This window comes from Macaca thibetana, chromosome 7, assembly GCF_024542745.1.
Source record: "Macaca thibetana thibetana isolate TM-01 chromosome 7, ASM2454274v1, whole genome shotgun sequence".
Lineage (NCBI taxonomy): Eukaryota > Metazoa > Chordata > Mammalia > Primates > Cercopithecidae > Macaca > Macaca thibetana.
Window position 1 is genome coordinate 53,430,223 of NC_065584.1, and position 27,083 is coordinate 53,457,305.

Sequence of the window (27,083 nt, forward strand, 5' to 3'; positions counted from 1 at the left end):
CGAGTCTCTGAGGAAGAACTCTCTTCAGCTCTGCTTAGTTGCTGTAGCTGTCCTGGGAGAGACCAAGTTGACGTGCAACTTCACGTCAGATGAAAACAATATGAATTGTTTCAAAATCGGAGACAAATGTAAACGAATACAAAAACAACAGCACTCCCTTGACCCTGTATCTTTGAGGTTTTCAGGGCTTCAGAACTCTCTAACGTATTGTTTCATGGTTTAATCTGCTTTGCATTTCTCCGAGTTTAGCAGTGCTGGGAGAGTTGGGTACAGGACTCTAGGAACTTAAACAAAGGACAGAAAAACGAGGAATACTTGGTGACATTAAATATTTAAAGCATTTTTTGTTCTTGTATCCCATCATGAAAAAAATTATCCCACCCTTGAAAAAAATTTATACAGAAAGGCTTTTCAAATAAATTAGTGTGTGTATGTGTGTATTTGTTTTATGTGTGTGTGTGTGTGTGTATATATATGTGTGTGTGTGTATACATATATATATGTTTGTCACTGTTTTAGGATGGATTTTGTGCATCACATTAGAATAATAGAGAAAATATAATAGTAGTAAAGCGCAATGGGGACTTACGGTCAGTGCTTTTCCTCCTTCTTCCTTCTGTTGCAGAATTTTTGCTCCTTAGTTCAGCTAAAACTGGGTTTTTGCCACACAACCAGGGAACATTAGGAATGTGGACACATTGAAGAGTGAGTAGAGCGAAATTTATTGGGCGAAAAGAAAAAAAACTCTCAGCAAAGTGAGAGGGGGTCCTGCTAACAGGCCCCCACCTCAGATAGATTCTAGGTCATCACACATGAGCCGAAGAGGCCAGGCCTCTCTCCCCTGCACAAGGCGTGACTTCTTATGGCTCCACCTTGTTCTCCTGGTGCTCAAGTGAATCAGAGATTCTCTGGGGACCCTCCCCCTTATCTGCCTCCTGCATCTATCACTTCTTTCAGGATATCTAAAGTAAATCTGTAAGATAAAATTCAGGGATGGTAAAACAGTTTTTGATGCTTTAACAATTTGGAAGTGAGATACATATTCATGTTAACTTTTAAATTCAATTCATTGGGTCAATCAAGCACCTACTAAAGTGCCAAGAAAAAAAAAATAAGTACACAACTCAGTTCTCATTCCTAAGCGGCTTATAGTCTTGTCAGAGCTGGTTGGAATCCGGGCAGGGTGAAGCCTGGACACAAAACCTGGACACAAGATGACAGGAGATGCACAGTGACATGCCGAGATGGTATGATGCATGTGTGTAAATGCAAAAGTGACCCAGTGATGCTGAGAGGGAAGGAATGACGGAAGTGGAGGCAGACAGGGACCATGAGGCCTCCGGGAAGGTTTTCTTCCCCTTACAAAAAGGTCTCGGGAGAGCAGTTGTTGACTGCTAGGCTTGGCATGTATGGAGACCAAAGAGGGAAGCAAATGGTGTGAGCCGCATTTCCTTCCTCCCTGGTGGAGGGTGGCATCAACTGGAAAGACGTTCACGCTTTGCTCTAGGAGACAACAGACCTCACTGATTTTCAGTGAATACATCACCAGGCCACCAGAAACTGTGACCAGATCCCAGCCTCCTTATGGCTCCAGGAGGCCATAAGCTGTGGGAGGACAGCAACTCAGTGTTTTTGTTTATTTTCCCTGGACTCCCAGAGTGGGGCTTTGCTCGTGGCCTGCAGCTGATTTCGGCTGGTCGAATTGCATTAGTTCTGATGGTGCATTTTAAATGTGAGGTCCTGGGATCCTTACCATCTTTCAGTTTAAATGTTATCACTCAGGGAGGTCTGTCTGGATTGCCCTACCTAAAGCGATCACAACCTCCCTTATTCTTCAGCACAGCATCCTGTTCATTTCGTTCATGGCACTTTTCACATACTGTTTATTTTGCTTATTAATTCTGATGAAGAGAGCAGCCCTCTGTAATAAGACAGTATTATATGTCAGTAGTTTTGGAAAAAGAAAGGTTAAAGTCGCAATAGGTTTTTAGCTCTCCTTGCAAATAGGCTTCTGAAAGTTTACTTGTGTATGACCATGCGTCTGCTTCCCTTCCCTTACTGAGTATCACAAGGTCTCCTCTTCTCCATCTGAGTGTCTGGACCCCAAAGCCTTTCTCTGAGTGGTGCTCAGGGCTCTTTGGAGTAATTTTGAGGCAGCCAGCCTCTGGGGTATGGAGGTCTCAGTCTCTGGGTGGTGAGTACTCTTGTCTGTCTCTGCAAGGCCCTTCTCGTCAATGACAAGACTGTATTTCAAATTCTGAGTGTATGGTCTCTTTTTTTCCACTTCAAGATATTTGGTATTTAATATCTGTCTGTGTTGCTGGATTAGACACCCCATGAGGGCAAGGACCATGTTTGCCTTGCTCTTCATTACATTCCTAGGGTGTAGCGTAGTGTCTACCCCATACCAGGTTCTCAGTCAATATCGATCATTGCTTCTTCCAATTCCCAGCAGCCCCATTTTCCTCCCCCATCTTCCAACACCTGTGTAGCCCACCCGAGCTTCCCGAATTTGAAGGGTAAAGAGGGAGTAGAGGTAGAGCAACTTCTTCTTGTTCTACTAACTGGTAACAAGCTCTCTTTTGTGGGGTTTGGGGAAACAGTGGAGGAATACAAAAAGTTCCAAGAGAATCTTTTCCTTCCTCCCTGCCCCCCAGCACACAATCCAACTGATAGGTGACAAAGTGCTAGCAGCCCTCACTCTCAGCGCCTCCTCGGCCTCAGTGTCCACTCTGGCGGCCCTTGAGGGGCCCTTCAGCCTGCCGCGGCACTGTGGGAGCCCCAACCGTTGCATTCAGCCTAGTGGCTATTTTTTAAAGCAGGCTCTGCTCCTCTGGAAGTCTCTCGCCCAGCTCCCTATGTGGGCTGTTCTTGTTCTTGGATGCTTGGATTGCTCTTTATCTACTCGCCATCTGTGTAAGGGGATCCTGCCAAGATGATCAGATGTGAACTCAGCGCCAGAAACATTTTAATTAATTTATGGTGATAAAATGCGAAAAGAAAACCATTGAGGAAAACCTGGGCCAAAGAAAATTAAACATAAGAGGAAACAGAGAAACTGGGGCCATGCGGTCTTGGAAGGGAGGGCCTGGTTGGCAAGGAAGCCAGTAAACTCTTTCTTTCTCTTGCCCTCTTCACTTATTTAAGCAACACCCAAGTGGAAAAGCTGCAGAGGACCTTGTGGCAGGGACTGGAGGGGACAAGGGAGATCACTGAATAGCCTGCTATTGGCCTGGACTTCTTGATTAGGGCCTTGAACATGGGTGTGTAGGAAACATTGAGAGCAAGGCTGCAGGGTTGCAAACCTCCCTCTAACAGGGGTGGCCAGTGTTTCTCAGGTGAGGAGAAGAGTGAAGGTTCTTAAACTGCAGCTCTGGAAAAGCATCAGCACATGTTTAAAGAAGTCACTAGAGTAAATCTGATTTCATTGCAGTCTGGCATACGTACTTAGGGTAACATCTATACTGAGAAAATACAGAAGAAAACTAGTATTAGCTAGTTTTGCTCCTCCTAAGACAAAAACAGGCCAGCAATGTTTATTTGTAGGCTACTGGGACATTTGACTTATTTGAGATGTCGATTCAGTTTAGTTTTCCTTTCTTTTTTTTTTTCTTTTCTTGTTTTTTTTTTTTTTTTTTTAAATAGGAAATAACTACTGAGGGTTGAAAAAGACAAACTTCTCAGTCCTTCCCATCGAATTTTAGAAAAAGACAAAAGAAAACACTTGGGAACCAGCACACAAGAATTTGGTCAAAATAAGGCGTTATTTAACTAATTAAATAATTTAATTTCTAATTTATTTGGGTATCACATATACCTATAGATTTGATGGTCTCAAATCTAACTGGTTCAATTGAAAAAACAGACTCTTAAAAGCAACTGGGAGAAGAATACAGCAGTCAAAGGGAACAAAAGGGGACACATTAGCTGAAGACAAAGAAAGAAATGAGAGAAAATTCTCAGTGATTTGAAAAAATCTATAGCAGGCATTACCTGTTTGTCCTAATTAAGAGGGAAGTATGTAAAATTGAATAAATAAATTTATGTTGAGCCTAGCAGTAGATTATTTATACAGCTGATTTAATAGGATAATAGAATTTTAGAGCTGCGACTTCATACCATGGGTCTGAATCAGAACTGCCTAGAGAGGTTTTCTTCTTTTTTAAAAAAATGTATAGGATTGGGCCGTACTTGCCAGGATTTATGGGGTTGGCTTTGGGATGTGCATTTTAAAAAAGCTAGTGGGTGAGTCTGACATGCATTCCCATGCATCCGTTCATCACTTATGGAGTGCCTACCCGGGGCCAGATACTATGGTGGGTGCTGGAGACACTATGGTCAGGGAAAAAAGACATGGTCCCTGTCATTATGGATGTATGGTTTGTGGGTAATATGCACCTTTTTATTTTCAGCTAAAAACCTGATTACCCTGAAAGTTGAGTGGTCCTTGCCTGGATCTTCCAGTTAGGTGGTGGTAAACTGGAATGGAACAATACCCTAATTTCCCACTTGTTATTTCCATAGTCTTTCCACTAACTACCCTTGCTGATTTTCGGATTATATTTTATTTAGGCTTATATTGAGATTCCAATTGTACTGGAAAAAACAGCTGAGTTTAGATTTAGGTTCAATTCCTTGCTCTACTGTGTATAAGCTTTATGATATTGGGCAGGTGAGTAACTTCTAGCAATCTTCGTTTCTGTATTAGTCGCTTTTCATGCTGCTGATCAAGACATACCCAAGACTGGGCAATTTATCAAGAAAAATAAGTTTAATGGACTCAGAGTTCCACGTGGCTAAGGAGGCCTCATAAACATGGCAGAAGGTGAAAGGCACGTCTTACATGGCGGCTGGCAAGAGAGAATAAGAGCCAAGTGAAAGGGGAAACCCTTTATAAAAACATCAGCTCTCATGAGACTTACTCACTATCACCAGAACACATGGGAATTATGGGAGAAACACGTGGGGAAACATGTGGGAATTATGGGAGCTACAATTCAAGATGAGATTTGGGTGGAGGCACAACCAAACCATATCAGTTTCCTCATCTGTAAAACAGAATCATACCTACTACATGCAGGTGGAGGGTAAGGATGTGAATATTTGATGAAGTCATATAAGCAAAAGAATCTAGTCCACTGTCTAGCACTTTGGAAGATCTCAGTTAGTGGAAATTCCTTCCAGTTCTTTACAGGAGGCAACACACCCAAAACTTACTGGGTGTTGCTAGAATGGGGCGTGTGGGGAGCCATCCTGGATACTGGCAGAGCGGCCCAGGGTGGCCTTACCCTTTGGAATAGGCCAACTCAGTGTTAGGTCCCCTTGGCATTGGGTGAATTCTGCCCATCCAAGCAGCAGCGGTGTGCATAGGATGCCTGGGGCTAGTCACCGAGGCTCACAGCAAGGCACTGGAAGCCTTTCCAGAGCAAGTCAGAAATTCGGAGCTAGCACAAAGCAGTGGCAGTGATTTCAGAAGCCTCCCACTGAATGCTTTCTCAATTTCCTGTGCAGACCTGTCAGCTTTGCCCTAGGGGCATGTTGTGGTTACATTCCAAGGTTGCCTGCTGCTGACCAGCTCAGCTTCCTTGGCCACAGCCTGAGTCTTCGGTGAGTTTCCCCACTAGAACAGAAGTCACCACCCAAACTTGTTCTGTGTACCCGCATCAGATAATGGGACTGAATTAGAAAGAAAGAAATGAGAAGGAATTGGTTGGATCAAGGTGGAGGCATAGGTACTACAGCAGCAAGAATCAGATTTATAATGTACTTCTCCAAGCTTTTTCAAATCTTTATTATTTAAGAGAGCCTATGACCCCTTCTACGTATATAACCAAGAGAAACGTGTGTACGGGTTCACCAGAGGACTTGTAAAAGAATGTCCAAAGCAGCAGTGTGTGTAATAGCCCCACACCGAACACTACTCAAATGCTCATCAACAGCAGGATGGAGAAATACGTTGTGTTATAATCACACAACAGAATGTTATGCAGCAAAGAGAATAAACAAATTGTAACTGCATGAAACAACATGGTTGCATCTCACAAACAAAATATTACAGGAAGTAATATTACAGGAATACAGTAATAGTAATGCAGCAATAGTAATAGTAATACTGTAATAGTACAGGAAGCCAGATGTGCAAGAGTACATACAGTGATTCCATGTATACGATGTTTGAAAATAGGTAAAACTTACCTATGATGTTACCAGTCAGGATAGCGGCTGGTTTTGGTGGGGGATAGTGACTGGAGGGACATCCAAACTAGGTTTCTGGGGGTGGGGGTGCTGGTGGTGGTGTGAGGTGCTGCCTCTTTTTTTTTTTGAGGAAGAGTCTTGCTCTGTTGCCCAAGCTGGAGCGCAGTGGTGCGATCTCAGCTTACTGTAGCCTCAACCTTCTGGGTTCAAGTGATTCTCCTGCCTCAGCCTCCCGACTAGCTGTGATTACAGGCATGTGCCACCACACGCAGCTAACTTTTGTATTTTTAGTAGAGATGGGGTTTTGCCATGTTGGCCAGGCTGGTCTCTAACTCCTGACCTCAAGTGATCTGCCCACCTCGCCCTCCCAAAGTTCTGGGATTACAGGCGTGAGCCACTGCACCCGACCCAATGTGCTTCTTCTTGATCTGGGTGTTGGTTGCATGGGAGTGTGTAGCTGGAAAATTTATTGAGATGCATGCCTACAGTTTGTGTTCTTCTGTATCTATATGTGGAGCTTCAATGAAAAAAGAATGTGATAATGTCTGCATACCCTTATCCTCATAGATTGCAGCCTGGAATGGAAGCCTGCATTGTGGTTTTTCCACCAGTGAAAGAGTTAAGTAATACTCAGCATTTTCTTATGTCTGGCCCAAAGTAGTCACTCAATAAAGATTTGCTGAATAAATAAAGAATGGGTACTACAGCACAGTTCTAGACAATCCCGACACCCAGCTGCATTCTTGCCCTAGATGATGGGAAATAAATTAGATTGAGAATAAATTTTGTATCATGATAATAAATCCTTCTTTTGTTGTTGTTGTTGTTGGTTTTTAAAAGAATGGGTAATAGAAGCTATTAGATAAGGATGCCAGGAATTTTAAAAAGGTCTCATAGGGACATTTCTATTATCAGGGATTTTCCTTATCTAAACCATTGTGGCAGACATTTAGGAGGGAAGCCTCAAACCTCCTGTGCGCCATCTGGCTCAGATCCACATGTGCATGCATGCGGGTGTCCTCACTGGCAGTGGAGAGCAGCCCAGATGTACGGTGATGGGGGCCTCCTTGTAAGGAGTTCTTCCTCTGTTCCACAGCCCCTGGGAGGCCTTCATCAGGTTCAGTTCAGTTGGATCTTTGATGTCATCTCCGTGTGAATGCTGCATGATCATTTTCTCTTGGTCTTTGATGAACAAAATGTGAGGGGAGATGTTTGACCTGGGGGCATGGCTTGTGGCAAGACAGGAAGTGCCTCATCTTGTCGGGGTACATAAAAGGGCAATTAAAGGGTACCGCTAACCAGTACACGCCTACTCACGGGTCTGCCAAGACTCTTTCAGGAAATGTGACAGGGCATGAGCGCAGAGCTGCAAAGAAGGGCGGATCTGAGGCAGTGGCGACTCAGATTTCCCTACCTCCAGCCCTAGTGGAAATCTTACTCAGTCCTCCACACCCTCTAGCCAAACCTGAAAGTCAGGAGGCCAAAAGTGACAAGCGTTTGAGAGATGGCTTAAGCTACATAAAAGGCTGGTTGAAGTCATTTTGCCATTAGAAGATTGTGGATGGGGAATGTGCAAACATGCATTCCAACATAGACCAGTCCTGTCCCCATTAAACTTGGATTTCGCTTCCTTTTTTAAGGCTCAGGAAACATTATGCTGCACAAGTCAAATCCAACGAATAGTACAATATTAAGAAATGTGTGCCTTTTGAAGCCAGCTTCCAAAGATGAGACTCTTGTCTGTAAAGATAGCTGCCCTTCCCTTGGCCCTGATGAGATGAACTAAGAAGCCTTGGTTTCAGGGAGTGACTTCAGAACTGGGTTCTTTACACCAGTGTTGAGTGGTGGTGAGCTAACACTCGGATGGAACTGGAAGCCCTCTGCCTGGGATCTCTCAAAAACTTGCTTCCCTCTAATGAGGAAGTTGCCTAATCGGTTCATGTGTCATGGATATCTTTGTTTTGCTCAAATATCAAATACCAATGACATTTTCTTGTACACGAAGTCAAGGAGTGAAGCCTGCCTTCCAAGGCAATTTAGTTCAGAGGGTCTTGTGCAGTTCGTCCAGAGGATTGGACACCCCGGCTCTTGGTGCTTGGGTCTGACTCTCAGCTCTGGATGTCATCCTCAGAGGACAGTCATCTTTAGAGTAAGAGTTGTTGTGGCCCCTCCTTATGCACTGCTGAGGGACTGGGGTGATCAGCCTGAGGGAACAGGGCTGGGTGAAGTGGAGCGGAGAAGAGCCAGGAGGACAGTTGAGTAATGCAGGCTTTGGAACTACCAGAATAGGCTGAAAGACCCTAGGTGTTGAGAACAACCAACAAACATATATAATCAGCTTTAAGCCTTGGCTCTGGTACTGATAACTCTTCTCTGCTTCTGCTTCTAATACTGCCACCTCTAGACCCATTTTTAGGGTGACAAAAAGGCTGCCCTTTTATTTATTTATTTGAGAGAGAAAGACAAAGAGGGAAAGAGAGAGACAGAGAGAGAGATTGGTTGTAAAGATCTCTGCAAATCTCACTATGTGAGCTTGGGTAGGTCAGTTGTCATGTAGGTCCTTGAGACTCCATTTTCTACTCTGCTGTAGAAGGAAGGAAACTGGACTCTCTAATCTTTAAGGTCCCCTTCTGCATCAAAGTTCTGCATTCCATAGCATCTTCCAAACAGCTTCCCAGGGAGGTGTTTTCACCAGAGGCTACCAGCCGTCCCATTACTGGGGATATACCCAAAGGATTACAAGTCATGCTGCTATAAAGACACATGCACACGTATGTTTACTGCAGCACTATTCACAATAGCAAAGACTTGGAATCAACCCGAATATCCATCAGTGATAGACTGGATTAAGAAAATGTGACACATATACACCAGGGAATACTATGCAGCCATAAAAAAGGATGAGGTCATGTCCTTTGTAGGAACATGGATGCAGCTGGAAACCATCATTCTCAGCGAACTATCGCAATAACAGAAAACCAAATACTGCATGTTCTTACTCATAGGTGGGAATTGAACAATGAGATCACCTGGACACAGGAAGGGGAACATCACACACTGGGGCCTATTGTGGGGTGGGGTGAGGGGGGGAGGGATAGCATTAGGAGATATACCTAATGTAAATGACGAGTTAATGGGTACAGCACACCAACATGGAACATGTATACATATGTAACAAACCTGCACGTTGTGCACATGTACCCTAGAACTTAAAGCATAAAAAAAAAAGTAAAAAAAAAAAATTCAAATATGTTTCCTGTGAAGGAGAGTGTTGTAAGCCTCATTAACACTAACATCTCAGGTCAAATGTGTTTTCCAGGCATACTTTATGCATTGAGCATCCAGGACACCAGTTTGGCTCATTTTACTGGAAGAGAAAGAGAGGAACACTCTGGAAAAAGAGGAAAAAGAGTTCAAGATTGAGTGATGTTCTGTGGATGGTGCTCTGAGCGCCATTTTATGTAAAAGGTTATTCGAGGCAAATGCCAAGATTCCAGAGGTAGGATTTCTTTACTCTTATAACTGGCCCAGGAAACCAGAATCCTCCAGGATCCACAGCTGGAAAAAGAAGGCAGTCAGACTTTGAGATGCCCCCCAATCATGCCCATCTCCTGGTGCCCATAACTTTTTATAATCACTCCCTTTTATGTGTGGGCTGGACCTAGAATCTCAAACTTAATTCATGTAAGAGTGGGGAGGGTCTGTATTTGTTGTTATTCTATACATACTATGTACTTGAAATTTTACCAATGAGAACCTATTTCAAACATTCATTATTCTATTAAACTAGCTACTATTAAAAAAACACAATAGCCTATTTCTGGCATTGCATATGTTAATTTGCAAGCCTTAAGTTTGATTGAGATATGGATTAGAAACATTTGTAGTAGCTGCCTCTGGACTATGGGTTTCCTAATGAGGACTCCTGCTGACCACTGCAGGTCTGTGCATTCTTGAGTAGAATGCTTTCTTGAGATTGGGCAGTCCAGACTTATAGCTGAAACCCAATTACACACACACACACACACACACACACACACAGTGCCCCCTCCACATGCTGCACTATCTTAAAGCAAATTACAGCCAAGTAGTAAATAAAGGTAGGTTTGCAGAAGGGTCATAATTCTTGTTCACATGGATGGCCAAACCCTTAGTCTCCTGTTTGTTTTTACAATTATTTATTTCCTGCTTTTTCATTCTCCATCTGGTGCACTGGAGTTTTTCTGAGATCTGGTGGGAGCAAAAAGGATGATTACAGTTCCCTACTACTCCAAGCAGGGTTGAGAAAAGAGTTGAGGAGTGGAGGGAGGGGCTGAGGTGGTGGAGTTGTTCCCACAGCCTTTGGATCACCAAGGACCCCAGGTCCGCGCTGTTGGAGGTTGCACGTGGGCAGCAGCCATGGCTCAGATGTGGTGGGTGTCCCAGGGTTTCGACCTGTGCTAGGCAGCTGGTCGTGGGACCCTCCATCTTATAAAGATACTGTTGGACTGGGCCGCCTGAGCACATCAAGAATGGTCAAAGACACTCTGGGGCCAGACTGCCCTGGCTCAAGATCCCTTTAATGTTCTAAAAATATATAACTCATAACCAAGTACAGCATTGGCACCTCCATTCTAACCACTGTCCCTTTAGATGCTCTGCCCAACACCTTTAGAGATGCATCTGCCAGTTTGATATTGAAGGTCTGTAGGCTTCCGTGTCCTTGGAGGACAGTTTGGTAACTCAAGACAGCAAATCTACTTACTAGATGGAATTTGGGGATCTAGGCCTCAGGGAAGGTATTTCCTAGAACCCACTTATCAAACTATTACTAACCTGTTAACAATGGAAATCAAATATCTTAGATTAATAAAAGTTTGCAAAATAAAAAAATAAATTGATCATAAAGCCATGAGCTGTTCTCAAGAACTGTTTCTTTTTCTGGTTTTACAGGAAGCAGCTGGCTGAGAGGCAATGGCTGGGACCTGTCCACACTAAGGTCTTCATCCACCCCCATCCCCACCAGGCCTCAGCTATTCATGAACATTTTGCCTTGGTTTATGGTTATTTATTCCCCTTCTTCCTGCAGACCAGAGTTTTTAAACTAACTCCTTGCTTTTTTGCATGTGCACATGTAGGGTTGCTGCACGTGGGTGGCATAACTGCAGTGCAGTGGCTCATGGGGCTTTCCAAGAGGCTGACAACAGCCATGAAGTATGATTTGTTCAATGAGCAGAAATGGCGCTGCCCTCTGGGAGTGCCCCCAACCTCTGGGTCCCTCACTGGTCAGGACTGGCTTGGATTGTGCCCACGGAAAGACGTGTTTCTTACTGGCTCCTCTCCTCCGGGCTGAGTTTATGCTGACCAAGCTCCAATTGTATTTTGCTTTCTAGCCTGCCTGGGTGGGTAAGAAAGGAGCAGGTTTCTTTTGGGTGGGGAGGAACATTCCTTTCTTCCTGTGGGGAAGGTTGTATTTATGTTTCTCAGAAAAGAACTTCCCGAAGAATAACATATTGCTATATGCTTTGGATGTTTGGGGTGAAAAAAAAAGAACAATTTAAGCAATCTATTTCTACTCTAAAGTGCTGTCAGAAGGGTCAAGAGGGAGTATAACCTAGGAGAGCCCCTCTTCGGATTTAGCATGTGAAGAGAGCATTGGTGCTGAACTCTGCTTAAAATCACCTTGGAGCTTTTTTAAAAAAATACCAATGCCAAGTTCCACCCCAGACTAAATAAATTGGACTCTCTTGGCGATGAGGTCTGAGTCTTGGTATTTTTTTAAAGCTCCCCAGTTGATTTGAATGCGTGGCCAAAGTTGAGAACCACTGCAGTAGAGTATTGCATAGCTTATATTAGAGTGTGAGCGAGATGGACTCTTGATTATCTGAGGCTAAGTGAAAAAAATAAAATATCGGTTATTTACTGAGTGCCTTCTCCTCATCAGGTGTTGTGTTGGGCACTTACCTTATATTAACCCACAATCCCCACAATAGCCAGGCAAAGCAGGTTATATGTTATCTCTCCATTTTACAGAAGAGAAACTGAAGCTTAGAAAGATGAACTGATTTGCACAAGGTCACCTAGCTGAAAGTGGTGGAATTTGAGGTAAGGTCGATGAGATTCCAAAGCCACTAAACCCTGTGCTCCTATAAAGGACCCACTGAGGGGCTGATGGCAAGAAAGGACCACAGGCTTCGAGGGATGCTGCGTTTGTGGCTATGGTCATGGGACAGTTAATAAAGAGAAGAAATATCAAGGTTCAAAGGACAAATTCCAAGTGTTCATCTGCTGTGTGCTTTCCTTGGCCCTTCCCATGTTTCCTGCTTCTGCTATTCCCTTTTCTCCTTTCATTTAGTATGGCTTCTTCTGGCTTTCCAGAAGATAAGCTGCACTAGAATACAGGACATGTCAAAACCGAAATCCACTGTCTTTCTGTCCAAGGCAGTTTCTGCCCCTGTGAGCTACATTCTGCAAAGGAGCACCTCTAGTCCTCCAGGCATGGCAGCCTGGAATCTAGAGCTCATCCATAACCCTTTTCACATCCTGATGTCCCCACCCTGTGCTTGACAGAACTTGGTCTAGAGCCAGCTCCTAATGATATGAAACCCTCCTCCTCTCTCTTGCCTATTGTCATTAGTTCTTCTCTCCTTCTTTCTTCTGTTTGATCATTTTTTGACAGAAAAGGCATACTACTTGTTTAAAAACAGGAGTAAAACATAGTGTAAATTTCTCTGATTATGGCCTTTCACAGAGTTTTGACTTTCAGAAGCATGTTAATGTACTACATATTCAAACAATAAAATCAAACTAGCAATTAGGAGAAAGCAAAAAAGCATCCCCAAACTAGAAGATAATGGAAGCAAACGAACCCCACTGTATTTCAAATGAATAACAACACCACGGTGGAAAAAACCTGATTGGAATAACTTATGAATGTGGTATTCAATTCTATCCATGCTGTCTTGGACAGGGCGGTGAGATGAGAATAACCAAGTCCTGAACTCTTCATAGTAGGGTTGCTTTTGGGAGAAACCATTCTGAGACTATTTTAGGTGTATTACAGGATTGAGTAATGAACAGATTAGTTCATATTGTTGGGAACAAGAGTTGTCATCGTGGAATAAGAGAGGTACAAACCTGTAAGTCAAGAAATAACCCTGTAGGAACTGATTGGAATTAGAGGCATTGGTGTGGATTCAGAATCGTGTGTGTATGAGTATTGTGTATAGATACAGATATGTGCATATTTCCCAGCTCTATCCACTGAAAAGGCCAAGAGGCAATGAAAGTCCAGCAGCAATGAGCACATCTAACACCCAGATCTTGGTCTCTGGTATCATTCCCCAATAAAGGGAACCAGGGCTCCTTGGAGAAATGACTGATCCTCAGGCTGAGGCAAGGAAGGTACAAAATGAACCTGAAATATCTTCTTATACCAGAAATAAAAAAATGATAAAAGAAAAAGATAGAATGTATCACTAGGACACAGGAAGCAGCTTGCAAGGATTCTCACTGGTCAAGTCAGAGATAATTTGAGCACTTAAAGACAATATGAATTATAAACCATTGAAGAAGAGAGAAGTCATGAGTCTATACTGGTAATAAATAGACAGAGAAATCAGTAGAGAAGACAGGACATCTCTTGCTTATGGTGGAATACCAAGTACCTATTGGTAAATGTGTAAGGAGTGCTACAGTTGGAAAAGTCATCATTTTGCGACTGGCCATAATGAAATTACTTCTGGTAAGAATCATCAATAGATGCTATCGTAGTCTGGGTTGTTTTAACAGAATTACTATGAACTAGGTAGCTATGAAACACCAGACATTTTTTTCTCACAGTTATGGAGGCTGAGAAGTCCAAGATCAAGGTGCTGGCATATTTGATGTCTAGCAAGGGCCCTCTTCCTTTAGATGGATGCCTTTTTTCACTGTAGCCTCATATGGCAGAAGGGGCAAGGCAGCTCTTCAAGCTCTCTTTTGTTAATGGCACTAATCCCAGTCATAAGGGCTCTATCTTTATGACCCAATCACTTTCCAAAGGCCCTACCTCTTGGTACCATGACGTTAGGGATTAGGTTTCAACATATGAATTTTGGGGGGACACAAACATTCAGACTAAAGCAGATGCTAGATCTAGAAGTTTTGATGAAGAACAGATGATGGGATGCCTCCACAGTGGCCCTGAAATGGGGTTGGAAACTAGAGGCACCCAAAACATAGGTGATGCCTTGAGTCAGACACCCAACAAACCATTGCCTCTCAACATCCATGTCATAAAAAACAGCATAGTTTAGTCCCAAAGTTCTCTTTTTAGATTTGGTTTTTCAATGACTTTAAACCTTAAAATAGAAGTGTACCAAGCAGACACCTCATTTTTCAGTATAGAATTAAGTTCTGCTGATAACAGATGGATACTTTCCACATTAATGTAAAATGTGAGCACGCATCTCAAGATAGTGTAATGCACTCCAGGAACCGACAGTGATATATTAAGATACTGATTAGACGTAAAACTGATACATCATTCCTTATAGTGTACACGAATAGTACCAGTGCATAACAGTGTCTTTTGGGACTGAGGTCATTTATTTTTTCTCCTGGATATATTGTTTATATCATGTTCTCTCCCTCATGTTATATATTAAATTGTTTAATGTAAGCCATAAGAGAGCAAATGTCACTTAAAGGTCTTTTCCCCCCCTTCTTAAAATCTGAAGAATCAAATCTTCTAAAGCAGGTGATCTGTCAGTTTTCATTCCTGAATGTCATTGGTACGTATGGCTTTTCTTATCAGTTCATTTCACATTCCCAAATCAAATGACTATTAATCTACAACATCTGAGTGGAAAGGCTGGGGGCTTCCTGACTTTTATGCAGTCTACTTTCTGGGTCCCAAATGTGTGTCTGCAGGAATAAAAACTTCCCTGAAGTTGGTAGGAAAATCAATTCATTATTAGAAAGTTTCCTAGGAGGGAAAACTGTTTAGAAGCAAGTTGATAATTAATAACCACTATTATTATTTTTGGACCGTGTGTGTGTGTGTGTGGTGCACATAGTGATATGAGGGTAAAGCAACTATATATCTTGGAAAATAGAATGATCCAAAATTAAACTCTTCTGTTATAAACACCTCTTCAATCTAGAACTAAAGCAAGAATAATCACTACTTATTGAGGTTTATAGTGCACTGTGCACTGTGTGAGAACTTTATATACATCATCTCATTTAATCTGCACCAAAATACATCCACTATGAGGTGATTATGATTATTCCACATTCAATCCATCAGCAAATCTTGTTGTCTCTGCCTTCAAAATATCTTCTGCATCTGTTTCCCAACACCTTCCCCTGTGACCGCCCAGTCTAAACTGTTCTCACTGATTGCCTGGATTACTTTAATAACCTCATAATAGGTTTCTCTGCTTCCCTCTGGTCTCTGTGGTATTAGTGCTGTTCACACAATATTCCATCTTGCAGGCACATGGCAGGGTTGTATTCTCCCACTGCCTCTGAAGTCAGATGCCGTCAGGTGATTTGCTTTGGCCAATGAAATGAAATGTGAGTGGAAGTGACGCGTGTCACTTCCAGGTTGATGCTTTAGGGCCCATGCATGAGTTGCTGTGCTCTCTACTCTCTGTCATGGTGATCTGCAATGATTCAAATAGAGGCTGCTCCATCCCCAGGTTCCAGGGTGGGGCAGAACCCCAGCCAACTTACAGTGGATGGGGAGTGTGAGTGGAAAGAACCTTGGCTTTTATAAGCCACTCAGAGTTTGTGGTTATTTATTACAGCAGCATGATCTAGCTTATCCTGATTGATGGGCTCCCTTTGTAGTCTCCTCTTCAAACTGCAACTGAAGTGGTCCTTTGAAACATACATCAGTCTGTGCTGCTCAGACCTTCTAATGGCTTCTCATCACCATAGAATGAGAACCAAAGTGCTCTCTTTTAGGCCTTTTATGATCTGGCTTTGACATCATTTCCTACCACTTTCCCCATCACTCCCTTTCCTCAAGCCACACTGGCCTCTTTGCTGTCACTTGATCATTCCTCAAATGTTCCTGCCTCAGGGGCTTTGCACCTGCACTCTGCTTCTGCCTGGATGACTTTTGCCTGGATATGATGATGCTCCTTCTGCTCTTTATTCTACCCTCTGTTCGAATGTCTCCTCCTTAGGGAGGGCTTCCCTGATCACCTTTTCTGAAATAGCCTCCCAGCACTCTCTAGCTCCTCACCCTACTTTATTTTTCTTTATAGCATGGATCAATTGACCATTACATGACCCTGTAGTCTCTATTTCTTTGTCTCCTGTCTGTGTTCCTCCTGAGGGCAGGGATTTTTGCCTGTTTCACCCACTGCTTGAGCTTACTATATAGTTACTGGCCCACTCTTGGCACTCAGTTAATGTGTGGTATAACTGTGAGCCTTATTTTACATACAGGGGAAACTGAGAAACAGTGGGGAAACAGAGAAGTGAAGTAACCTGACCAAGGTCACACAAGTAGTTACTAGAGAAGTTACGATCAAGCCTATTTCTCTGACTTTAATGTACTCATAAGCTGGACTCATGTCCACACAGCACCCCAAAACTTCCATCAGCACGTGTGAGTGCTGTGTCTCTGCGTGACTGGGTCACCCCAGCTGCGCACTTCCCCTGGTTTGCATTGATGAGGCCTGGGGTTAGGATGAGTGGTTTGGAGACAACCTACGCTCAGTTGTGGTTCATTTGTCTCATGGGTCGTAATCTGTTTTCTAACTTCATTCCCACGACACCCTAATGGAGAAGACTTTGTGCTAATGGAGAAGACTTGTCATATACTAAATTAAAAAATCAGAGATCCAAAGGTCACTACTTGCCTTTAAAAGGAAAGGTTTCTGCACTTAACCTTGAAGATGCAAGTGTCTGCTATTTGGGAATGCACTTTGAGCAAAAAGGTCATGTAGCATTTTGAGGAGGACCCTGTCCTGCAGGTTGGGAGGAGCCCTTGGGCTGGGCTGGGCTGATTTGCTCAGGATTTGGAGGGCAGCATTGCCTCCCCACCTCCACCGGACCTCACACTTACCTTGGAGCAGGGCTTGCCTTGCTCACAAAGTACACAAGGACTAGAGATGCTGGGAGAGAGAGGTTTGTCAATAAACATAAGGTTTGCCTGGACAATCAGCTAATCTCCAGCTGAAGTTTTTATATAGTCTCAGACTATTGGAAGCAGCAGCACCTTAGAATTCATCAGATCAGTACTCTCAGAGCCTGGCCTGTGGTCTGCCCGCTTTAGACTAAGCAGAAGTGAGTCTGAAATGGAGTTTTGCTGGGTCCAAAACCTCAGACTCAGAATTGTTGGGAGTGGAGCTCAGGAATCTGCATATTTAACCAGTTCTCCAGGTGTTTCTCATGAGCGCTCCACTTTGGGTCTCGTTCAAACTTCTCATTTTATAGGTTTAGAGAAACTGAGGCCTAGGGATTTGATTCTTGTGGAAATGATTATGTCAAATTGCAACAAGAAAAGGTGAAAGCAATTTTCAGGGTAAAATAAAATTTTAAGAGTCATCATTCATCTCTGTTTTTGGCACAGATCTCCTTAATAAAAAAGCATAAACATTAAAACACAGGTCCATATATGAAGCATGTGGCAAGTAGAGGTTTTCTCTAATATCCCTTGAAGTCGGTTTGTAGATTCTCTGTACACCCTATTCTAGAGCGGATGACTCTCATCTGAAACAATAGCTTCCTGTGAATTTTGTTCCAGTGTTGACTCAAAGAACGAAGGCTTCTAGGAGTTAGCTAGCATTTGGAAGAAGGCAGAGGAAGAAGAAGAGATTGAGGAAGAAAAAGATGAGTTAAACCCCAACAGGTTACTCATCAAAATACATATTGTGAAGAGGTTTCTCGGGGGCCCTTATTACATGAGGTGAGGGAATCGTGCACAGAGCATTAGTAAAGTCAATGTATCCATGTGAACCACCAATTTTTTTTTTTTTTTTAACAGATGTGAAATCAGGCTAAGAGACTATCAATCAGCCCAGGAATTACTAATTATTGGAGAACAGAAGATTCTCTGTAGTTTCTCCTTTGTATGAATACATGAAAAAAAAAAAACCTAGAATTTTGTGGTCAAATGTGGCTGTAAGTGAACAGATAAGAGCCGAAGCAAATGGAAGCATGCCTCCATTCCTAAGGGAAGTTGGTGAGCTGCCCACAGAATTTGCTGATAAAGACCCATCTGTTAAAACAAAGTCGAGGAGCGTTGGCAATACATTTCAACCAGAGACCATAAGTGGTTATTTTTTCTTGACAGGCTTGTTGGCTTTTTTTTCTTTTAAAGCCCAGAAAACTATTTGAGAATGAAATATAGATGATGATATTGGCTTTAAGTTAATGTTACACTTTTTGTTTGGAGAGAGAAAAATCCGTCGGCCCAACTTCTCTGGTAAACACTGTTGCGTGATAAATTGTTATGAGAATAAAGTCATAAGGAAAACTCAGCTTCACAAATGACACACGTAGAAAAACAGCAGATGTCTGATGAAGTAAAGAACCGACTTATTGCCAAGACCTTGAAAAACAAAATTAATTTCCTTTCGTCTTTGATAATGATGATGTAATGTAGTTAATAGGAAGAGCCTGCCACGCTCAAGTAGTTATAAAAGGAGAAACGTTCGCCAGGCACCGGGTCAGTGCTATTACTCTCACTATGTCAGTCGCTAGATGAAGCGAGTGAAAGAAGCAAGGAACTTTGTTTTTTGTTGTTTGCAATGTAGCTGGACTTGGGCTGTATTATGACTTTTAAGCAGCTATTTCATAAAGAGGGGAAAAAAAGGCCATTATATAACTTTCGCTCTGATGATTTCAGATATTTGAACTCTTTGGAAGTTATTATCAGTGAAAAAGATACTTCACAAGAATAAAACAAAGTCATCAGTATTTTAGAGAACAATTGCATTTCCATAGGGAGGAGAATAGTTGGATTTTATGTAAATGAGGCACCTGGCTGGTGCCCTTTCCCACACAGGTGAAATTTTTAAGCACATACTAAGGAAACCTTTATTCAACAATTACTTAAGCCCATGAACAATTCACAGGTGCTCTCTCCTTTCAGCTCCAGCTAAAAAGAGTCAACACAAAAGCTCATTTTAAGGACATCTGACGATTGCTGGCATCTCATGTTTTAGGATGTAGAAGCTGTTGAATTTTCTGGCCCCAATAAACTAGACTTAAAATCAATGAAGTGGCAGGCAGCCTAACCATGGTCTTGGTATTAGAATTGGCCCCATTCTACCACACATCTGAATTTGTTTTGTCTGCTATGAACTATGGGCCATTGGAACAACCTTTCTGTGAGGTTACTCCTACTCTGAGAAAGGGAGACATCCCTGTCTGGATAGTTGGTGGCCAGAGGGTCAGAATATCAGCCATTGCAAGTACCAGTGTGGTAAGGTTGATGATGTTAGCCCCTCTCTCCAGGGCATTCCCTTGAATGTGCATGCATTTAGGATTGAAAGCATATGTGTGTCTTCCTTAGGATCCCTCTTTCAGTGGCTCCACCAGCAGAAACTTGGCAGACAGGTCAACAACACGACCTGGAGACTGCTAGTCAATGCCCAGGCCAGAATTTTGCATTTTCTTTTAGTATTTTGAGGCTAGTCATTACCTGTCTTGTCTGGGGGAGATTCTTCTCCCTAGAGGAAAGAATTTTGAAGAACTCATGGATGAGTCTTTTCCAAATTCATGACAGATCTGTTTTCTCTGTTGTTTTTATTTTTTTCTTTTCTGCTTTTAGACCATTTATATCAGAAGCACATTTAAAAAATTCTTTGTTTATTATTTTTCTTCTTTTCTATTTATATCATCTGGTATAAAGCTTGGATTATCCAGGAGGGAAACCTGACAATATACTCATTGGCCCAAACTCTACTTTGCTATCATGAGAAGTTGCCTGGTTCAATGATGCTTTAGCAAATAAAAACAATAATAATAATAATAATAGAAACTATTTATCAAGCATGGTGCCATTGTGTTAATTAGGTGCTTTTTGTACTATTCATCAAACATTCATAGAAAAATGAGGTAGGTACCAGGAATAGCCTCATTTTACAGATGAGGTAATTGAGGCTTAGAGAAGTTAACTTGCTCAAGATCACACAGACTCTTCTGCGGTAAAACTGGGATTGCAAGGCCCATGCTCTTAATGAACAGTATGTATCATTTCTTGCTGCTCTTCAACATTGTCTTTCCTCTGCCTTTTAGTTACTTTACCCAGGAGTGGGGACTTGTTCTGTGACATCAACACTGGCTATTCTCAACTGGCCTGAGAGAGTAAGTCCGTGTGCACACAGGCTCTCCCTATTATGGAAAGGTTCTTATTAAATCCAGTTGTTTGGCTAATACATCATGGAGGCTGTTGAAAGTGTCCTTAGACATATGGATCAGGCTGTGGAAACTCCTTCGCCACCATAATGCGACAAGTTCAAAAGTTGCTTTTGTGATTGAACTGGGAGCTATGGATATGTTTTCAAAACCCCTCTTCTGCTGTGATTTCAGCTGGGGGATTCTTTGCTCAGTAGTCAAGCCCCAGAATAGGGAGGAAGAGAGCCTTTTAAGCAGAGCCGTAAATCTTAAACCCTTGCATTTTCACACAAAGTTAAGCAGAAAGAAGTAAGAACTTGGGAGCTCATCTCACAGAAGAAAAAAAATTAAGGGAAGAGCTGGTGCACTTCATATAGAAATCGAGGGTGGGGGGAGGATTAAAAGTCAGGAGAGGGACTAAGAGCTTAATAGGTAGATACTCTAGTGACGAGTTCTAAGAGAGAAGAAAAGGGGGAAAAAAGATGCAGAGAGAGCCATCTACATGGTAGATATATTAAGAAAGAAATGTCAGGCATCAAGATAAAAGAAAAATATCTGTCTGAGGGTTGGAAGATAATAAATTATTTCTTTCTTGGATTTTCTCTAAAACATCCTGTTGTTTTCATAGCTTTCTTTGAGTGGCAGTACTGCTGATATAGCCATTATTATAGGCTAGAGAAATTAGGAATTGTACATTTTACTCATAGAACATTAGTCTTTTTAGCCTTGATTTTGGTATAAGTTCACTATCAAAAAAGGAAAAACTCAGCTTATAGCTTTGAAAAATATAAGACATTTGTCACTCCGAACAAAGAGCAGTTCGAGTGCTAAATCTCAAATAGTTGTGTTTTCATTACTTGGAATGGATGGGGGCAATATGTGAAAACCCAGAAGAACCCACAAAAAAATTGAAGTGGTTGTATTACTATCCTGCAAAAAAGTACTTGTCTAGAATGGGTATGAAGGGGTTGGAAAACAATTGCTACAATTAACACCCCACAAATGTATTTTTTTTCTTGCAATATCATATGTTTGAGCAACCATGGGCTCATTATCTTCATTGTATTGATGTTTTGGGTTCTTAAACCAAGATGAGGCTAAAAGCATAAACTTTCCAGATAGATGAGACAGAAAAGGTTCAAGTTTCAACTCTAATCATTATTTGTTCCATATGTTTTGGGAAACCACTTGAGACTCAATCTCTTCGTCTCTAAAATAGGGATAATCTCTACCTCATAGGGGTGCTGTGGGGACTGATGTGAGAATATGTTATACACATTCCTGGAGAGGGAAGATACTCACAAAATTGTAACTATTACTATTCCCTAGACGCTAAACATATCTAAGCATTTAAATACACATAGGCAATTCTGTGTTTGGATTATTTCTCCCATTCCACCCAAAGCCAGGCAGGTTCTCAAAATACCTGCACACTAAGCAGAGTGCCAGGTTATTAGAAGCCTTCAATGCTCTTCAAACCCTCTACATAACAAGTTGGACATTCCATAGCTTCTCTGGAGAAGCTGTACCTTTCTTCTGAGGAACACTGGACATTTCATTCATTCATTTGTTCATTGAATGTTTCTTTAGCTCCTGCTATGTGCTAGGCATTGCCTAGGTCCTGGATGTTTAAGAGTGCAAAAAACAGATAAAGCTTCCTCTTCATGAAACTTATATTCTAGAAGGGGTAGAGAGCTAACAATGAACAAATAAACACCAAAGAGGATACCTTTATTATAATAGTACTCTAACGAAAAGTCTCAGGGCAATATAATGGTGAATAACCGGGTGGAGGTGGAGGAGTGATTCAGGTAAGTGAGGTCAGGGAAGTGTCTCTGAGCAGGTGATTATTGAGCCAAGATCTGAAAGATGAGAAGGAGACAGGGGAAGGGTCTTCCAGGTAGAGAGGACAGCAAATGCAAACATCTGTAGGCAGGAAGGAGCTTGATGTGTTGGAGAAGGAAAAAGAAGGTGATCGTGTCTGAAATGTGGTGAGGGAAAGGGATCATGGTGCAGGCTGAGGTCTGTGTGAAGGGGCAAAGACAAGGACCAAAGAATTATAAAGGGGAAGTGGGGGGGCGGTCACTGCAGGAAATATCTCCATGATCAGATTCCACTTAAGTCCCCTAAAGCAGAAGTGTCCATGATAAACTGACTCCTTGCCCCTTAGACACCCAACAAAGAGAAAGATCAGGAGATAAAGTTACAAAAAGGATCACGGGAAAAAGAACATTAGGTGGCAATTTTACTTTAGAAAATAAAACAAAATACAATAAAATCCTCATTTCCCCAGTCTTCCTGGTGAGCCTGAGTGAAATGGAGCCACTGTAAAGCTTCTGAAACACCTTATTTCAGCTTATCTTCAATATGGGCCTCAAATGTTATAAATATTATAATCTATATAACATGTCACAATATATATTATATGTATTATGTATTTTTATATATGGTCTTATATTTCTTTTTTTTTTTTCGTCATTGTGGTTGTTGAGACAGAGTCTCGCTCTGTCGCGCAGGCTGGAGTCCAGTGGCGCAATCTCGGCTCACTGCAAGCTCTGTCTCCCAGGTTCACGCCATTCTCCTGCCTCAGCCTCCCGAGTAGCTGGGACTATAGGTGCCTGCCACCACGCCCGGCTAATGTTTTGTATTTTTAGCACAGACGGGGTTTCACCGTGTTAGCCAGGATGGTCTCGATCTCCTGACCTCGTGATCTGCCCGCCTCGGCCTCCCGAAGTGCTGGGATTACAGGCATGAGCCACTAGTCTTATATTTCCAGTAAAGGCTCAAAATCAACTATATTCATTTTGTCTAAATTTTGATATTTTTGAAAAATAGAAACTTGTTGTATGAAGTATAATATCACCTAGAAATAGATGCTGGTATGGTTTGAATGTGTCCCCACCAAATTCATGTGTTTGAAACTTATTCTCCAATGCAACAGTGGTAGGAGGTAGAGCCTAGTAAGAGGTGATTAGACCATGAGGGCCCTCATTAATGAATTAATGTAATTATCATAGGAGGGAGTTAGTTATCATGAGTGGCTTCATTAAAAAATAAGTTTGGTCCTCTTTCCTTGTTTGCTATCATGCTGTCTTGCTTTTCCATCTTCTGCCATGAGATGATGCAGCATGAAGGTGCTCACCAGATGCTAGCACCATGTTCTTGGACTTCTCAGACTCCAGAACCATGAGCCAAATAAATTTCTGTTCATTATAAAGTTCCCAATCTGTAGTATTCTGTTATAGCAGCAGAAAACAGACTAAGACAGATGTGTAGACAGTATTTTAGCCTTAAATTCCCAAGACTTTCTTGCCAATCCAGGGTTTACATGTTTGATGGTTTCATGCTAGATGACATGACCACATAGTATTGCTCTTTAACCCTGTTGGTGAAGGTGTGGTGCTAATGAGGCAAGATCATCAGGTCAAACACCAGTGGTTGATTATCCTTGTTTTGTTACAAGGCCAAGAATTCACTTAGCCAGTTTCAGGCACATGTGCCTTTGGTCATGCAGAGCCCAGGTGACAGTGTGTCAGGGGCAGGGCAGATCTATCATAGGGAAAGGCATGTGGGAGATCAGGCAATTGTCTCACTGTGGCCCCCACAAGGACACCTTGAGCTGAGGCTCCTCCTTTGATAGCAAAATCCTCTGATATTTGAGAAATCCTGTTGAAAGGCATATTCTAGTACTTTTCATTAAGACTCATTCATTGAGAAAGTTAGTTTTCCTTTTGCTAAGACACTCTTGTTTGCCTAATGTTTCCTTGACTTTATTCAGCAACTTGGTTTGATTACATTTTAACATAAATCTCAGCACATTATAGGACCTTCTTCAAGTTATGCAGTATTGGGTGCAGGAAAATAATTTGATCTTCTCAACAGAAATGAAAAAAATGCCTTTTGGCTGGCTTGTGGGTTTTTTCAAATTTGTTTGTTTCTTTCTACCTATGTTGGCTGAAGAGTGTATGGCTTAGCTTACAGATTTTTTTTTTCCCCAGAAAGTCGATCAGTGGTGCTGATCAATCTTAGGCCAAGTTCCATCCTCAGGCAGGCACACCATTCCAGATGAGTTTACTGAGAGGCGTAGTATGTATGCATCCAAAGACTCTGGTGCTGACCTCTCATGGTGAACTACTTGAGAGGGCTGGCAAAGAAGTCATTGAAGACAGGGTCTGAAGACAGTTGCTCATTACCTTTATAGAATGAAAGACTCCCACCCCAAAAGATTGGTGCATATCACAGCTTAGAGTGGGAAGAGGGAAATGAGTAAAATGAGTATACTCCTGCTGGAGGACAGAAATGTCAATTAATAATGTCAGGCTTCCGTAAAATGTTGCACTTGAAAACCAAGGAAGTTAATGTAAAAGATATGCTTCCTAAAAAAAAACAAAAAAAAAGATATGCTTCCTGAAGGTCACAAGACACAGGAGGCAGGCACATGGCATCAGTGGAGCTGTTATTATGTCCCTATTGGTTCACTTGGTGATCCATTCTGCTAATTCAGTCAGGCTTTCTCCAGACTTGATTCACAGAAATGCAAGAAAAAGGGGAAAGTGTTTAAAAATTAATAAGATAATTGAAGATGGGCGACATAAGCATATCTCTGAATAAAACAGCATTGCTAAAGCCATATGAAGGTTTGGATAGAGAAGACTGGGAGAAGATGTCATAGAAGAGAGGCTGTTGCCTCTTGGTTGAAGTGGAAAATGTTGGGTTAGTAGGAAAGTTGCGGATGTATTGATCTCAGGTTGGCAGTTCATGTGCTGGTTCTGAAGTCAGATGCCTCTGTTCAAATTCCAGCATTTCCAATTACATCCATGTGACTGTTGGGGGAAGGTCATTAAGCTCTTTAGGACCCACTTACCTCATCTGTTAAATGGTGCCTACTTCATAGGACTCTTGTGAGGACTGAAAGAAATAGTATAAAGCTTGCCAAGTGTTTAGCTCTGTGCCTGGGAAATATGAACGCTCAATAAATGGTAGCTATCAATATTAACTAATGCTTTAGAAGGAAATACACAAACAGCTTGGCAAGGAGTTGACATTCTTCCTCCGGGCTATAAATGTAAGGCTGACACACCTTATTGTCTGTATATTGAACTCAATGTATAGCTGTCACTGTGCCCCAAGATGCTGTTTTTCCCCCCTTGTCCTCATTTTCTGGCCTATATTGCTGGACTACTTTGCTTTCTCTTATCTGGATCCTACATCAGAGTGGTGTAGTGTGTTTCGGTGATCTTTGTCATTGTCAAGCACTTCCCATACATACTAATGAAAAGCTCAAATTGATGTAAATTTACATCTTGTAAAGGAAGAAGATGCAAGGCTTTATTCCAAACTCTGGAATAATATATTTGATATAAATGAAGGCATACGTGAGTAAACATGACATATTAGTTAATGCAGCCATCTAGATGGCCACATTCCACATGAGCCCCATGGACCATTTTAGCAATTCAGTTTCCATGATCCCTCCTTTCAATTTCATGGATAGGGGATTTAGGAATCAAAGAAATAGTCATAGGAGAGTGATATAGAAATTAATAGAATTGATCTTTAAATGAATATTCTTATGTGTTCAAAAGAAATTGATATGTCCCAAAATGCACAGCATCCTTAACTTAGCTGTATTTGTCGTACTTTTTGATTCATGGTTTCAGGGCTTTGTTAGTGAAGCACTTTTGACTTCTTTGGGATGAACAGTGGGAGAAGTGTATCAGTATTTATTATACTTCCTAAAGTACAAACTTGTTAAAATTAGATCTACTTGCGTAGATAGCTTTCCAGTTGCTTCTTGCCAACTTAGCTGTAGTGGAAGGAAAGTTGCTTTTGGAAGATCCCAAATGTCCAGCTGTACTGCTAGCCCTTTTCTTATGGTTTGTATGTTTAAGACAGACAAAGACAAGAAAAGTGTAGGGGACTATTGGGTCACTTTTTAATTCAGAGAACAAACTATTTTGAACTCCACACCAAATCTTCATGGTTCTCAAAGGGAAAGCCGAGCAATGGACCACATGAATCCTGATGGAAAATATTGGATCGTTTTGTTTATTCTCCTGTCAAGGGTTTATTGATCGAGTGAGCTCTCCTGTAGCTTGGGCAGCCTTTGATCTGCCAGGGAGAAATTGGGTTTGGATTTTGGCGGAAGGGAGGGGAGGAGGTTGAGAAAGGATTTGGAATGTAATGGCCCTTGTTATCTGTAGTGGTCAGAGACTCTTCTGACCTGGGCCAGCGCAGAGCTGCTGCCTGGGAGGAGGGAGGAGTGGAGGCGAGGGGACAACCAGCCAGAGTGAGCTGAAGGCAGGGCTTTGGCGTTTTCAGTAGGAGCAGTACTTAGTTAAAGCTGCTGGAGTGATTTCTTGCTGCTAATAGATTTGTTTCTTTAGAGGCAGATAAGTAAAGGAAATGATGACTTTTAAGTGAATAGTTCCCCTGCACGGGGCTGGTTTGTGTCAGCTAGTGCAGTGGCAGGAAATACCAATGGGTTTTTTTTTTTTTTTTTTGTAACCCAGTGACAAAAGGCTTTGCTGTCTCCTCCCATGCCCCCAACCTTCCCACTGTTGCTC

The 27,083-nt window shown here is 42.1% G+C and overlaps 2 protein-coding genes and 1 long non-coding RNA gene across 3 annotated transcripts in view; 1 reads left to right on the top strand and 2 right to left on the bottom strand.

Moving 5' to 3' along the window:
• LOC126959362 (uncharacterized) overlaps window positions 1-9,736 on the top strand; it is an 87,000-nt gene extending 77,264 nt beyond the window's left edge. The window contains exon 4 of the long non-coding RNA XR_007727494.1: window positions 9,515-9,736. This is a non-coding gene — a long non-coding RNA (uncharacterized LOC126959362). The remainder of the gene's footprint in view (window positions 1-9,514) is intronic.
• The window catches only part of CGRRF1 (cell growth regulator with ring finger domain 1), a 1,085,659-nt gene that overhangs the window by 234,482 nt on the left and 824,094 nt on the right, over window positions 1-27,083 (bottom strand). The gene's annotated exons all lie outside the window — the stretch shown is intronic.
• Window positions 1-27,083, bottom strand: part of CDKN3 (cyclin dependent kinase inhibitor 3) — a 670,130-nt gene that overhangs the window by 101,106 nt on the left and 541,941 nt on the right. The gene's annotated exons all lie outside the window — the stretch shown is intronic.